The following is a 13,975-nucleotide window of genomic DNA, read 5'->3' as shown; positions in this document are numbered from 1 at the left end:
GGTGACATAACTGGCTCAACAACCTTTCATTTTCAAAATTGTCATAAGAACTAAACTAAACATGGATGTTTACCATCAACACAATCAGAAAATGTTTCATAGAAGAAAGCCGAATTCTTATATTGTCTTTGAGGGCTGTGGCTGTGAGAGAAAAAATTGGATAGATGCCTCAGAAATATGGAGGTCAAAGCTCTTATTTTCAGCCTTAATTTACAAACATCCTTTATTTATATTAATTTCATCTGTGGCTATAAATATGTGCTTATGTTGACCCACGTTCTCTGTGTGTCTAAACTACTCCCTCCTCATAAATTGGGCACTAATGGAAGCTGAATTAACAAAAAAAATTAGGAGTGTAAAATATTATTTGGAACACCAAATCAATAACTGAATTAGAAATTTATCAGCAGTGACCTGAAGATTCAAAGGCATCTAACATATTGAATATTGACTAGATCCTAGACTGTAAGTTCCTTGAGGGTGGGGACTGTGTCTACCAACTCTACTGTTTTGTTCTCTCCCAAGTGCTTAGTACAGTGCTCTGCTTACAGTAAGCACTAGAGAAGCAGCACGGCACACTGGGTACAGCAGAGGCATGGGATTCAGAAGGTCCTGGGTTCTAATCCCAGCTCTGCCGTTGGTCTGCTATGTGACCTTGGTCAAGTCACTTAATTTCTCTGGGACTCAGTTACCTCATCTGTAAAATGGGGATTAAGACTGTGAGCCCCACATGGGACTACCAGATTACCTTGTGTCTACCCTAGCGCTTAGAACAGTGCTTGCCACATAGTAAGTGCTTGACAAATACCATAATTATAATTATTATTAATGAATACCGCTGATTGGCTGATATATAGATTTGGGCATCATATCCACTTAAAAATAATGATGGCATTTGTTAAATGCTTACTATGTGCAAAGCACTGTTCTAAACGCTGGGGGGGTGGGAATACAAGGTTATCAGGTTGTCCCGCGTGGGGCTCAGTCATCATCCCCATTTCACAGATGAGGTAACTGAGGCTGAGAGAAGTTAAGTGACTTTCCCAAGGTCACACAGCAGATATTAGGAGAAACAGCTTGGCTCAGTGGAAAGAGCACGGGTTTTGGAGTGAACCCAAGGGTCATGGGTTCAAATCCTGACTCTGCCAGTTGTCAGCTGTGTGACTTTGGGCAAGTCACTTAACTTCTCTGTACTTCAGTTACCTTATCTGTAAAATGGGGATTAAGACTGTGAGCCCCCCATGGGACAACCTGATCACTTTGTAACCTCCCCAGCGCTTACAGCAGTGCTTTGCACATAGTAAGTGCTTAATAAATGCCATTATTATTATTATTATTATATGTGGTGGAGCCGGCATTCGAGCCCATGACCTGTGACTCCAAAGCCCGTGCTCTTTCCACTGAGCCACTTGTTGTATTTTACACCAACCAAAGAATTTCAAATGAAAATGCTTAATGATTTTTCTGGTTAGAAATCAGAGATTTGCAAGCTATTTGTAAATGACTGAATTTACACTCTCTATCCCCTGAGGATGGCACCTGGAGAGTTTCCAGTACTCTACCAGTCTCGGCTATGGGAGGGAGAGTCAAGCAGAGGCATATCCATTCCATTCCTACCTTGGGCAGTGGCTAGCGAATGGAAGGCAATCTGCTGCAAGTCAAAACTCATCTGTGCTGGGCAGCAGCGGTGTGGGAGAGAGTTGAGGGAGGAGACAGGTTTATTGTCTGGAAGGAGGCAATAGTAAACTACTTCTGCATTGTGACCAAAAACAATCTCTAAATCCAATACTAGAATGATTGCAGATGGAGATAGGGTATTCTGGAGGAGAAGCAGCCGTGGAGTTTCTAAGGGTCGGAGATGACTTGACAGCATTCATGCATTCAATCGTATTTATTGAGCACTTACTGTGTGCAGAGCACTATACTAAGGGCTTGGGAAGTACAGGTTGGCAACATATAGAGACGGTCCCTAGCCAACAACGGGCTCACAGTCTAGAAGGGGGAGACAGACAATAAAACAAAACATGTGGACAGGTGTCAAGTCACCAGAATAAATAAAAATAAAGCTAGATACACATCATTAACAAAATAAATAGAATAGTAAATGTGACAGCATAAGAATAGGCAAAGGGAGACACTGAGGACAACGCAGTGCTTCACAGACTCCGTCCTCTCCTGGTTCTCCTCTTATCTCTCTGGCCATTCATTCTCAGTCTCCTTTGCAGGCTCCTCCTCCCCCTCCCACCCCTTTAGGGGCTCCTCAAGGGTCAGTTCTTGGTTCCCTTCTGTTCTCCATCTACACTCACTCCTTTGGTGAACTCATGCATTCCCACGGCTTCAACTATCATCTCTACGGTGATGACATCCAAATCTACATCTCCACCCCTGCTCTCTCTCCCTCCTTCCAGGCTCGTATCTCCTCCTGCCTTAAGGACATCTCCATCTGGATGTCTGCCCGGCATCTAAAACCCAATATGTCCAAGACTGAACTCCTTATCTTCCCTCCCAAACACTGTCCTCTCCCTGACATTCCCATCTTCCCTCCCAAACCCTGTCCTCTCCCTGACTTTCCCATCACTGTAGATGGCACTACCATCCTTCCTGTCTCACAAGCCTGCAACCTTGGTGTCATCATCGACTCTACTCTCTCGTTCACCCCACACATCCAATCCGTCACCAAAACCTGCTGGTCTCACCTCCACAACATCGCCAAGATCTGCCCTTTCCTCTCCATCCAAACTGCTACTTTGCTGGTTCAATCTCTCATCCTATCCCAACTGGATTACGGCATCAGCCTCCTCTCTGATCTCCCATCCTCCTGTCTCTCCCCACTTTTGTCTATATTTCACTCTGCTGCTGGATTACCTTTGTGCAGAAACGCTCTGGGCATGTTACTCCCCTCCTCCAAAATCTCCAGTGGCTGTTTGTCAACCTGTGAATCAAGCAAAAACTCTTCACTCTCGGCTTCAAGGCTGTCCATCACCTCGCCCCCTCCTACCTTACCGCCCTTCTGTCCTTCTACAGCCCAGCCCACACCCTCTGCTCCTCTGCCACTAACATCCTCACTGTACCCCGTTCTCACGTGTCCTGCTATCAACCACTGGCCCACGTCCTTCCTCTGGCCTGGAATGCCCTCCCTCCCCACATCTGCCAAGCTAGCTCTCTTCCTCTCTTCCTTTATGCTCGAGCTGCTGAACGCTGCTGGCGAAAGTCGAAACACCCTGCCAACCTCGTTCACTTCAAGTTTATCCTTTCCTGCCTTAACTCAGCCCTCTCCTCTGCCAGACAAAACTATTTCTCCTCCCTTATTGACACCCATGCCCATTATCCCCGCCAGCTCTTCCGTACATTCAGCTCCCTTCTCAGGCCCCCGTTTCCTCCCCCTCCTCCTTCCCTCACCCACAACGATCTGGTCTCCTACTTCATTAACAAAATTAAATCCATCAGGTCCGACCTCCCCAAAGTCACTCCCCCACTTTCCCCAACCCCCCGGCTCTCAACACTCTCTGCTACTCTCCCATCCTTCCCAGCAGTATCCTCAGAGGAGCTCTCCTCCCTCCTCTCAAGTGCTACTCCAGCCACCTGTGCTTCTGAACCCATTCCCTCTCATCTCATGAAATCTCTCGCTCCATCCCTTCTCTCCTCCTTAACTTCTATCTTCAACCGTTCAGTCTCCACTGGTTCCTTCCCCTCTGCCTTCAAACTTGCCCATGTCTCTCCCATCCTAAAAAAACCCTCTCTTGAACCCACCTCACCTTCTAGTTATCGCCCCATATCCCTCCTACCATTTCTTTCCAAACTCCTTGAACAAGTTGTCTACACGCGCTGCCTCGAATTCTTCAACACCAACTCTCTCCTCGACCCCCTCCAGTCTGGCTTCCGTCCCCTACATTCCACGGAAACTGCCCTCTCAAAGGTCACCAATGACCTCCTGCTTGCCAAATCCAATGGCTCCTACTCTATCCTAATTCTCCTCGACCTCTCAGCTGCCTTCGACACTGTGGACCACCCCCTTCTCCCCAACATGCTATCCGACCTTGGCTTCACAGACTCCGTCCTCTCCTGATTCTCCCCTTATCTCTCCGGTCATTCATTCTCAGTCTCTTTTGCAGGCTCCTCCTGCCCCTCCCATCCCCTTACTGTGGGGGTTCGCCAAAGTTCAGTGCTTGGTCCCCTTCTGTTCTCGATCTACACGCACTCCCTTGGTGACCTCATTCGCTCCCACTGCTTCAACTATCATCTCTACACTGATGACACCCAGATCTACATCTCTGCCCCTGCTCTCTCCCCCTCTCTCCAGGCTCGCATCTCCTCCGGCCTTCAGGACATCTCCATCTGGATGTCTGCCCGCCACCTAAAACTCAACATGTCCAAGACTGAACTCCTTGTCTTCCCTCCCAAACCCTGCCCTCTCCCTGACTTTCCCATCACTGTTGACGGCACTACCATCCTTCCTGTCTCACAAGCCTGCAACCTTGGTGTAATCCTCGGCTCCAATCTCTCATTCACCCCTCACATCCAAGCTGTCACCAAAACCTGCCAGTCTCAGCTGTGCAACATTGCCAAGATCCGCCCTTTCCTCTCCATCCAAACTGCTATCCTGCTTGCTCAAGCTCTCATCCTATCCTGTCTGGACTACTGCATCAGCCTTCTCTCTGATCTCCCATCCTCCTGTCTCTCCCCACTTCAATCGATACTTCATGCTGCTGCCCGGATTGTCTTTGTCCAGAAATGCTCTGAGCATTCTCAAAAATCCTCCTCAAAAATCTCCAGTGTCTACCAATCAATCTGCGTATCAGGCAGAAACTCCTCACCCTGGGCTTCAAGGCTGTCCATCACCTCGCCCCCTCCTACCTCACCTCCCTTCTCTCCTTCTCCAGCCCATCCCGCACCCTCCGATCCTCTGCTGCTAATCTCCTCACCGTGACTCATTCTCACCTGTCCTGCCATCGACCCCCGGCCCACGTCCTCCCCCTGGCCTGGAATGCCCTCCCTCTGCCCATCCACCAAGCTCGCTTCAAGGCCCTACTGAGAGCTCACTTCCTCCAGAAGGCCTTCCCAGACTGAGCCCCCTCCTTCCTCTCCCCCTCGTTCCCCTCTCCATCCCCCCCCATCTTACCTCCTTCCCTTCCCCACAGCACCCGTATATATGTATATATGTTTGTACATATTTATTACTCTATTTATTTATTTTACTTGTACATATCTATTCTATTTATTTTATTTTGTTAACATGTTTGATTTTGTTCTCTGTCTCCCCATTCTAGACTGTGAGCCCACTGTTGGGTAGGGACTGTCTCTATATGTTGCCAACTTGTACTTCCCAAGTGCTTAGAACAGTGCTCTGCACACAGTAAGCACTCAATAAAAATGATTGATTGATTGATTGATTGATTCCTCCCTTCAAAGCCCTACTGAGAGCTCACCTCCTTCAGGAGGCCTTCCCAGACTGAGCCGCCTTTTTCCTCTCCTCCTCCCCATCCCCCCGCCCTACTTCTTTCCCCTCCCCACAGCACTTGTACATATTTGTACAGAATTATTACTCTATTTTATTGATACATATTTATTATTCTATTTATTTTGTTAATGATGTGCATATAGCTTTAATTCTATTTGTTCTGGCAATTTTGACGCCTGTCTACATGTTTTGTTTTGTTGGCTGCCTCCCCCTACTAGACTGTGAGCCCACTGTTGGGTAGGGACCATCTCTATATGCTGCTGACTTGTACTTCCCAAGTGCTTAGTACAGTGCTCTGCACACAGTAAGCGCTCAATAAATATGAATGAATGAATGAATGAATGAATGAATGAATGAATGAACAAGAAGGGTTGGATACCAGTGATCATTATGAGCAGGGACCATGTCTGCTAACTCTGTTGTATTAAACTGTCCCAAAAGCTTGGTTCAGCGTACTGCACATAGGAAGTGCTCAACAAGTACTATTGATTGATTGACTAATTGGAAATTTAGGACCATATCCCTAAGACAGTTAGCCTGGAAGACTGGGATGAGGGGCTTAGATCTCTTCCTCATTTATGTTGGTGGGAAGGCTAGTCTAACCGGGACTAAACCCAAGAGCTATAGACTATTTGAGGTGCAAAGAGCATTCAAATTTTTAAAAAAGAGGCATCTGCTTGACTTGCTCTACATTCATAGGAGAGAGGGCTTCTGAAGGAGTGTGGCCTAGTGGATGAAACACAAAACAGGGACTCAGAAGGATCTGGGCTCTGAGCCCAGCTCTGCCACGTGTCTGCTGTGTGTGACCCTGGGCAAGTCACTTAATTTCTCTGAGCCTCAATTACCTCATCTGTAAAGTAGAGATTAAGATTGTGAACCCCATGTGGGACATGGACAGTGTCCAACATGATTAGCTCATGTCTACCCACAGTGCAGGGCACGTAGTAAACACTTAACAAATACCTTTAAAAAAAATGTCTGCTTTGGGGACACATAATTATAATCAGAGGGTGAAAAGGTGCACTTGTGGATGTTAACTGCCCCCCCTCCCTCCCTCTGCTCTACCGTCTCCTCCTCCACACAGCACTTGTATATATTTGTACATATTTATTTCTCTTTATTTTATTAATGTTATGTATACAGCTATAATTCTATTTATTCTGATGGTATTGACACCTATCTACTTGTTTTGTTTTATTGTCTGTCTCCCCCTTCTAGACTGTGAGCCTGTTGTTGGGTAGGAACCATCTCTTTATGTTGCTGATTTTTACTTACCAAGCACTTAGTACAGTGCTCTGCACACAGTAAACACTCAATAAATATGATTGAATGAATGAATCAAGGTAGGGAATTGCTCCTATTGACACCACTGTACTTTTCCAAATGCTTGTTATAGTGCTGTACACACAGTAATAATAATAATAATAATAATAATAATAATAATAATAATAATAATAATAATAATAGTTGTTAAGCACTTACTATGTGCCAGGCACTGTACTAAGCACTGGGTTGGAAACAAGCAAATCAGGTTGGACACAGTCTCTGCCTCATGTGGGGCTCACAATCTTAATGCCCATTTTACAGATGAGGCACAGAGAAGTGAATTTACTTGCCCAAGGTTACACAGCAGACAAGTAAACTGCTCAATAAATACCACTGATCGATTCAAAAGGGAATGGCTCAAGAATAACAGCCTCAATAATAGTACCTTGAATTTGCAAAATGCTTTACATTTTCCGAAGAACTTTCACATCAGATGACTCATTTTAATCTTACAAATCCCTGTGAGTAAAGGAGAGATTATTTCCTCATTTCACAGTGGAGGAAAGTGAGGGAAAAAAAAACCCCGACAAAAACTCTTTTGAAATCACATCTCCTCCAAGTGGCTTCCTCATTAATTTCTCATCTTCCCACCCTCTATTTCCCACTCCCAACTGCCACTTCAGAAATTCCATATTACTCTAAGCCTTGGTTCTCACATCCTCCCGTAGCATTTATCGACATGTCTTTATCCTCTTTTGAGTCCTCTTATCTGTAATTTTAATGACTGCCTCTTTTAGAGGACAATCAATCAATCAATTGTATTTATTGAGCACTTACTATTGCAGAGCATTTTACTAAACACTGTACCAATACAATATAATTACTGTACTAAGAACTGAATTCATTCATTCATTCCATGTATTTATTCAATCAATCAATCAATCAATCATATTTATTGAGTGCTTACTGTGTGCAGAGCACTGTACTAAGCGCTTGGGAAGTACAAGTTGGCAACATATAGAGACAGTCCCTACCCAACAGTGGGCTCACAGTCTAAAAGGGGGAGGCAGAAAACAAAACCAAACATACTAACAAAATAAATACAATAGATATGTACAAGTAAAATGAATAAATAGAGTAATAAATATGTACAAACATATATACATATATACAGGTGCTGTGGGGAAGGGAAGGAGGTAAGATGGGGAGGATGGAGAGGGGGATGAGGGGGAGAGCACTTACTGTGTACAGAGCACTGTACTAAGTGCTTGGGAGAGTACAACATAACAACAAACAGACATATTCCTTGTCCACAACAAGCTTACAGTCTAGAGAGGGACACAGGCTTTTAATATTAATAAATAAATTTCAGATATGTGCGTAAGTGCTGTGGGGCTGGGAGAGCAAATGGATAAAGGGAGCAAGTCAGGGTGACGCAGATGGGAGTGGGAGAAGAGGAGAGGAGGAGAGGAATCAGGGAAGGCCTCTCAGAGGAAATGTGCCTTCAATGAGGCTTTGAAAAATTACCATGCTAAACTCTGCACTAATACAACAAATTAGCAGACACGTTCCCTGCCCATAACGAACTTAAGAGTCTAGAGGACAGGGATGATGTCTACTAATTCTACTGCGGTTTCCCAAATGCTTAGTTCAGTACTGTGCCTACAGTGCTCAACAAACACTCTGTTTCATATGGAGTATGAAACACCTGTATATATGTATGTATGAATGTTTGTATGTATTTATTACTCTATTTTATTTGTGCATATTTATTCTATTTATTTTATTTTGTTAATATGTTTTGTTTTGTTCTCTGTCTCCCCCTTCTAGACTGTGAGCCCACTGCTGGGTAGGGACCGTCTCTATATGTTGCCAACTTGTACTTCCCAAGCGCTTAGTACAGTGCTCTGCACACAGTAAGCGCTCAATAAATACGATTGAATGAATGAATGAGTGATTGAAAGAAGGCTTAGTGACTTGCCTGAGGCCACACAGCAGACTATGGGCAAAATTGAGACTAGAACTCAGCTTTCTTGATCCCAGACCTGTACTCTTTCCACTAAAATATTCATTCTGCTAACATGCCACTTCAAAAGAATCTTTAATTTATTCTTTATTGAGAAAGATGCTATATTCTCAAGTGCCAATTTTATAACAGTACAAACCAGAGTAACTAGATCAAAATGTAGTGATGCTCAGATATTCACGATAAGCTTTATAATAATAATAATAATAATAATAATGGCATTTGTTAAGCACTTACTATGTGCAACGCATTGTTCTAAGCGCTGGGGGGGATACAACATGATAAGGCTGTCCCACGTGGGGCTCACAGTCAATCCCCATTTTACAGAAGAGGTAACTAAAGCTCAGAGAAGTTAAGTGACTTACCCAAGGTCACACAACAGACATGTGGTGGAGCCGGGATTCGAACCCATGACCTCTGACTCCAAAGCCTGTGCTCTTTCCACTGAGCCATGCTGCTTCTCTCCCTTTCTTTATTTTTACGTGTACACACATATAATGTATTTACTCACATAGTCAATCGTATTTGGGATTCAGAAAGGTTATGAGTTCTAATTCTGGCTCTGCCACTTGTCTGCAATGAGGCCTTGGGCAAGTCACTTTACTTCTCTGTGCCTCTGCTACCTTATCCATAAAATGGGGATTAAGACTGTGCATCCTATAAAGGACACGGACTGTAACCAACCCAATTTGCTTGTATCCACCGCAGAGCTCAGTACAGTGCCTGACACACAGTAAGCACTCAAATATCATAATTATCATTATTGCTATCATTTATTGAGTGATTACTTTTTGCAAAGCACTTCACTGAGTGCTGGGGAGAGTACAATAATTTTCCCACAGGGGCAGGAATGTTACACTGTGTCAAATCAATCTAGCAATAAGGGAAGCAGAAAAACAGAGGAAAAAGGAGGAGGAAATCAATCAAGTAATCAGTGGTATTTTTTGAGCACATTTACTATGTGCAGAGCACTGTTCTAAGTGCATCGGAAAGTACAATACAACAGAATTAGCAGACACATTCCGTGCCCCTTATGAGCTTATATTTACTATTCTTTTTATTTTGTTAATGATGTGCATCTAGCTTTAATTCTATTTGTTCTGATGACTTGACACCTGTCTACATGTTTTGTTTTGTCATCTGTCTCCCCCTTCTTGACTGTGAGCCCGTTGTTGGGTAGGGACCGTCTCTATATGTTGCCAACTTATTCTTCCCAAGCGCTTAGTACAGTGCTGTGCACACAGTAAGCACTCAATAAATACGATTGAATGAATGAATGAAAGACAGGAGGTGCTGTAGCCCAGGCACGTCCTTGAAGGCCTAGAGGTCATTGAGGACTAGTCTCACAACTCACTCTACAGCTGGCTGCAGGAAGCTTGTGAACTAAGCACTTCTTCCCACATCCGCAATTCTGCTGGTCACGTGTCTCCCCAATCAATCAATTAATCAATCGTATTTATTGAGCGCTTACTGTGTGCAGAGCACTGTACTAAGCGCTTGGGCAGTACAAGTTGGCAGCATGTAGAGACGGTCCCTACCCAACAGTGGGCTCACAGTCTAGAAGGGGGAGACAGAGAACAAAACAAAACATATTAACAAAATAAATAGAATAGATGTGTACAAGTAAAATAAATAAATAGAGTAATAAATACGTACAAACATATATACATATATACAGGTGCTGTGGGGAAGGGAAGAAGGTAAGGTGGGGGCAATGGAGGGGGCTCAGTCTGGGAAGGCCTCCTGGAGGAGGTGAGCTCTCAGTAGGGCCTTGAAGGGAGGAAGAACCCAGAACCCAGAGATTCACCCCGCCCCTACAGCAGGCAGACACCTACATTTAATGTGCTCCGAATAGGACTGTGAGCCCACTGTTGGGTAGGGACTGTCTCTATATGTTGCCAACTTGTACTTCCCAAGTGCTTAGTACAGTGCTCTGCACACAGTAAGCGCTCAATAAATATGATTGATTGATTGATTGACTGATTGACCTCAACAAATCTAGTTTAAACTGCCTTTCCTTGGATCTCCTTTCCCACCTAGTACTTCCTCTGAAGGTGTTCTGGGGCTCATGTTCTTGTTTGAGCTGAGTGACCACCAAGTCTGGATGCTGCTTCCAAAGAACTCAGCTCATTCCCCTGTCTCTCCGTCAATCCCATACCACCAATCTATAGCCCTGGATCAGCTTCACAGTACAGTTACTCTACCCTTCTGCTCAAGACACAGGGCACCGCTGGTGGAAATCCAGACATCAAGCCAATCTCATCCATCTCAAATTCATCCTTATCGCTATAACTCTGCCCTCTCCTCTACCCAGCAACAATACTTCCCATCTTTATTGACACCACATTCATTGCCCACAACATTTCTTTCAAACTTCTAACTCCTCAAACCCCATATTCCCCGCCCCCTCATCTCTCATCCCTAATGACCTGAAGTTGAAACTATTAAGTGCGGTTTCTTTAAAAGTTCCCCTGCTCCTCTCTAGTCCCTTCTTCCTCCAGTTCCCTCAACGACTCCCACCCTTCCTAGCAGTTTCTCAAGAGATCTTGGTTTTCCTTTCCAATTCTCCCCTTTCCACCAGTGCTTCTGACCCCATCATTTCTCACCTCATCAAAGCAATTGCTCCCTGCTTCTTCCCTCCCTGATCACCATTATCAACCACTTGCTTTCCCATGGCTCCTTCTCCACTGCTTTCAAGTATGCCTGTGGATCCCATCTCCTAACAAAAGCTCTTCCTTGAACCCTTGGCTCCTTCTAGTTAACACCCCATCTCCCCCTTGCCATTCCTCTCCAAACTCCTTCAGTGAGTTATCTCCACCTCTGCCTCCACTTCCTTTCCTCCAACTCTCTCCTCAGCACCCTCCCATCTGGCTATTGCCCCCTCCACTCCACCAAAATGGCCCTCTGTAAGGGCAGGACTTCTCCTTCTTGCCAAATCTGAAGGCCACTAATCCTCCTTGACCTTTCTGCTTCTTTTGATATATTTTCACTCCCTTTTCCTGGAAACATTATTCAACCTTGGCTTCAACAAAACTGTCCTCTCCTGATTCTCCTATCTCTTTGACTGCTCCTTCTTAGTCTTTTTTTTCAGGATCCTCCTCTTCCCCCCACCCTGTAACTGTGAGGGTGTCTCAGAGCTCAGTTTTGGTTCCCCTTCTATTCTCCATCAACAACCAATCCCTTAGAGAACTCATTTATTTTCATGGCTTTAACTGCCATCTCTACATGGACAATTCCCAATCTACCTCTCCAGCCCTGACTTCTCTGCTTCTCTCTTGTCTCATATTTCCTTCTGCCTTTAGGACATCTTTTCTTGGAGAGATGTCCTGCCAACCCCTTAAACATCGTAACATGTCCAAAATGGAACTCTTCATATCCCCACCCAAACCTTGTCCTCCTCTTGATTTTACTATCACTGTAGACAGTACCACCAGCATACCAGTCTCACAAATCAGTATTCTTGACATTAGCCTTGACTCATTCAACCCACACATTCAATCTTCCATGAAATCCTTCGGTTCTTCATTCACATCTCTACAATCTGCCCTTGACTCTCCGTTCAAACTGCAACCACATTGATCCAAATGCTCATTTCCCATCCTGACTACTGTAACAGCCTCCTCTTTGACCTCCCTTTATCCTGTCTCTTCCCTCTCAAGTATCTTTCTTCTCTTCCCTCACTCGCCTGCCCAGACCATTTCCCTGAAAAAAGCTCAGTGCATAACTCCCCAGTCTTCAAAAACCTCCAATACTGCTCATCTACCTCTGCAACTAGCAGAAAATCTCTACCATCAACTTTAAGACCGTCTGCTCTCCCCCTTCTACCTACCCTCACTGATCTCCTACTAATAATAGTAATAATGGTGGCATTTGTTAAGCACTTACTACATGCCAAGCACTGTTCCAAGTGTTGGGGGGGGGGATTTCAAGGTGATGTAGGTTGTCCCACGTGGGTCTCACAGTATTAATCCCCATTTTACAGATGAGGGAACTGAGGCCCAGAGAAGTTAAGTGACTTGCCCAAGGTCACACAGTGACCACAGTTAAGTGGCGGAGTCAGGATTTGAACCCATGACATCTGACTCCCAAGCCCGGGCTCTTTCCACCGAGCCATGCTACTACAACCCAACCCGAACACTCTGCTCCTCTATCACCCTACTCTCTGTACCTCATCATCATCATCAATCGTATTTATTGAGTGCTTACTATGTGCAGAGCACTGTACTAAGCGCTTGGGAAGTACAAATTGGCAACATATAGAGACAGTCCCTACCCAACAGTGGGCTCACAGTCTAAAAGGGGGAGACAGAGAACAAAACCAAACATACTAACAAAATAAAATAAATAGGATAGATATGTACAAGTAAAATAAATAAATAAATAAATAAATAGAGTAATAAATATGTACAAACATATATACATATATACAGGTACTGTGGGGAAGGGAAGGAGGTAAGATGGGGGGATGGAGAGGGGGACGAGGGGGAGAGGAAGGAAGGGGCTCAGTCTGGGAAGGCCTCTTGGAGGAGGTGAGCTCTCAGCAGGGCCTTGAAGGAAGGAAGAGAGCTAGCTTGGCGGATGGGCAGAGGGAGGGCATTCCAGGCCCGGGGGATGACATGGGCCGGGGGTCGATGGCGGGACAGGCGAGAACGAGGTATGGTGTACCTCTCTTGTTTATTCCATCACTGACCCTTGCCCACGTTATCGGGTTTGGAACTACTTCCCCCTTCATAGCTGACAGGCCAACACTTTCCCCACCTTCAAAACCCTCCTAAAATCACTTTGCCAAGCAGCCTTCCCAGGGCATCTCCTTTATTTCCCCATTTGCCCCTCCATCTTTGTGGACAATGCGCTTGACTGTGTCCCACTTCAGCACGTTGACACTCACCCCAGTCCCACAGTACTTCTGAAAATATTCTTATTCTCTACTATTTCCCCTATCCATAATCTATTTTAATGTCTGTTTTCCCTGTAGACTGTACATTCTCTGTGGACAGGGATGATGCATGATACTATGTTTTTTGCACACAGTAAGTGTTCAGTAAATACCACAGATTGCTTGATCGATAGGGGAGAAGGAAGAGTGAGTTGAGTGCCCTTGAGACTGCATTGTTTACTTCAATTGCCCTCTTGTACGTGCTGCAAGCAATAGGCCTTCAGTGAATTAACTGCCCCTCCCTTCTCCTTTTCCTATCCCAGGAGCCCTCACATCCTGATGTAGAAAC

At 45.0% G+C, this 13,975-nt stretch overlaps 1 non-coding gene across 1 annotated transcript; it reads left to right on the top strand.

Moving 5' to 3' along the window:
- The first annotated feature begins 1,521 nt into the window (after positions 1–1,521).
- Positions 1,522–1,659, top strand: LOC119938019. Its single transcript, XR_005454327.1, has one exon. It is a non-coding gene; the product is annotated as a small nucleolar RNA SNORA7 (small nucleolar RNA).
- The last annotated feature ends 12,316 nt before the right edge of the window (positions 1,660–13,975 follow it).

Source organism: Tachyglossus aculeatus, chromosome 1, assembly GCF_015852505.1.
Source record: "Tachyglossus aculeatus isolate mTacAcu1 chromosome 1, mTacAcu1.pri, whole genome shotgun sequence".
In the NCBI taxonomy this organism is placed as follows: domain Eukaryota; kingdom Metazoa; phylum Chordata; class Mammalia; order Monotremata; family Tachyglossidae; genus Tachyglossus; species Tachyglossus aculeatus.
Note: the sequence above shows the minus strand (reverse complement) of the source record. Positions and strands in the feature narration are given on the sequence as shown.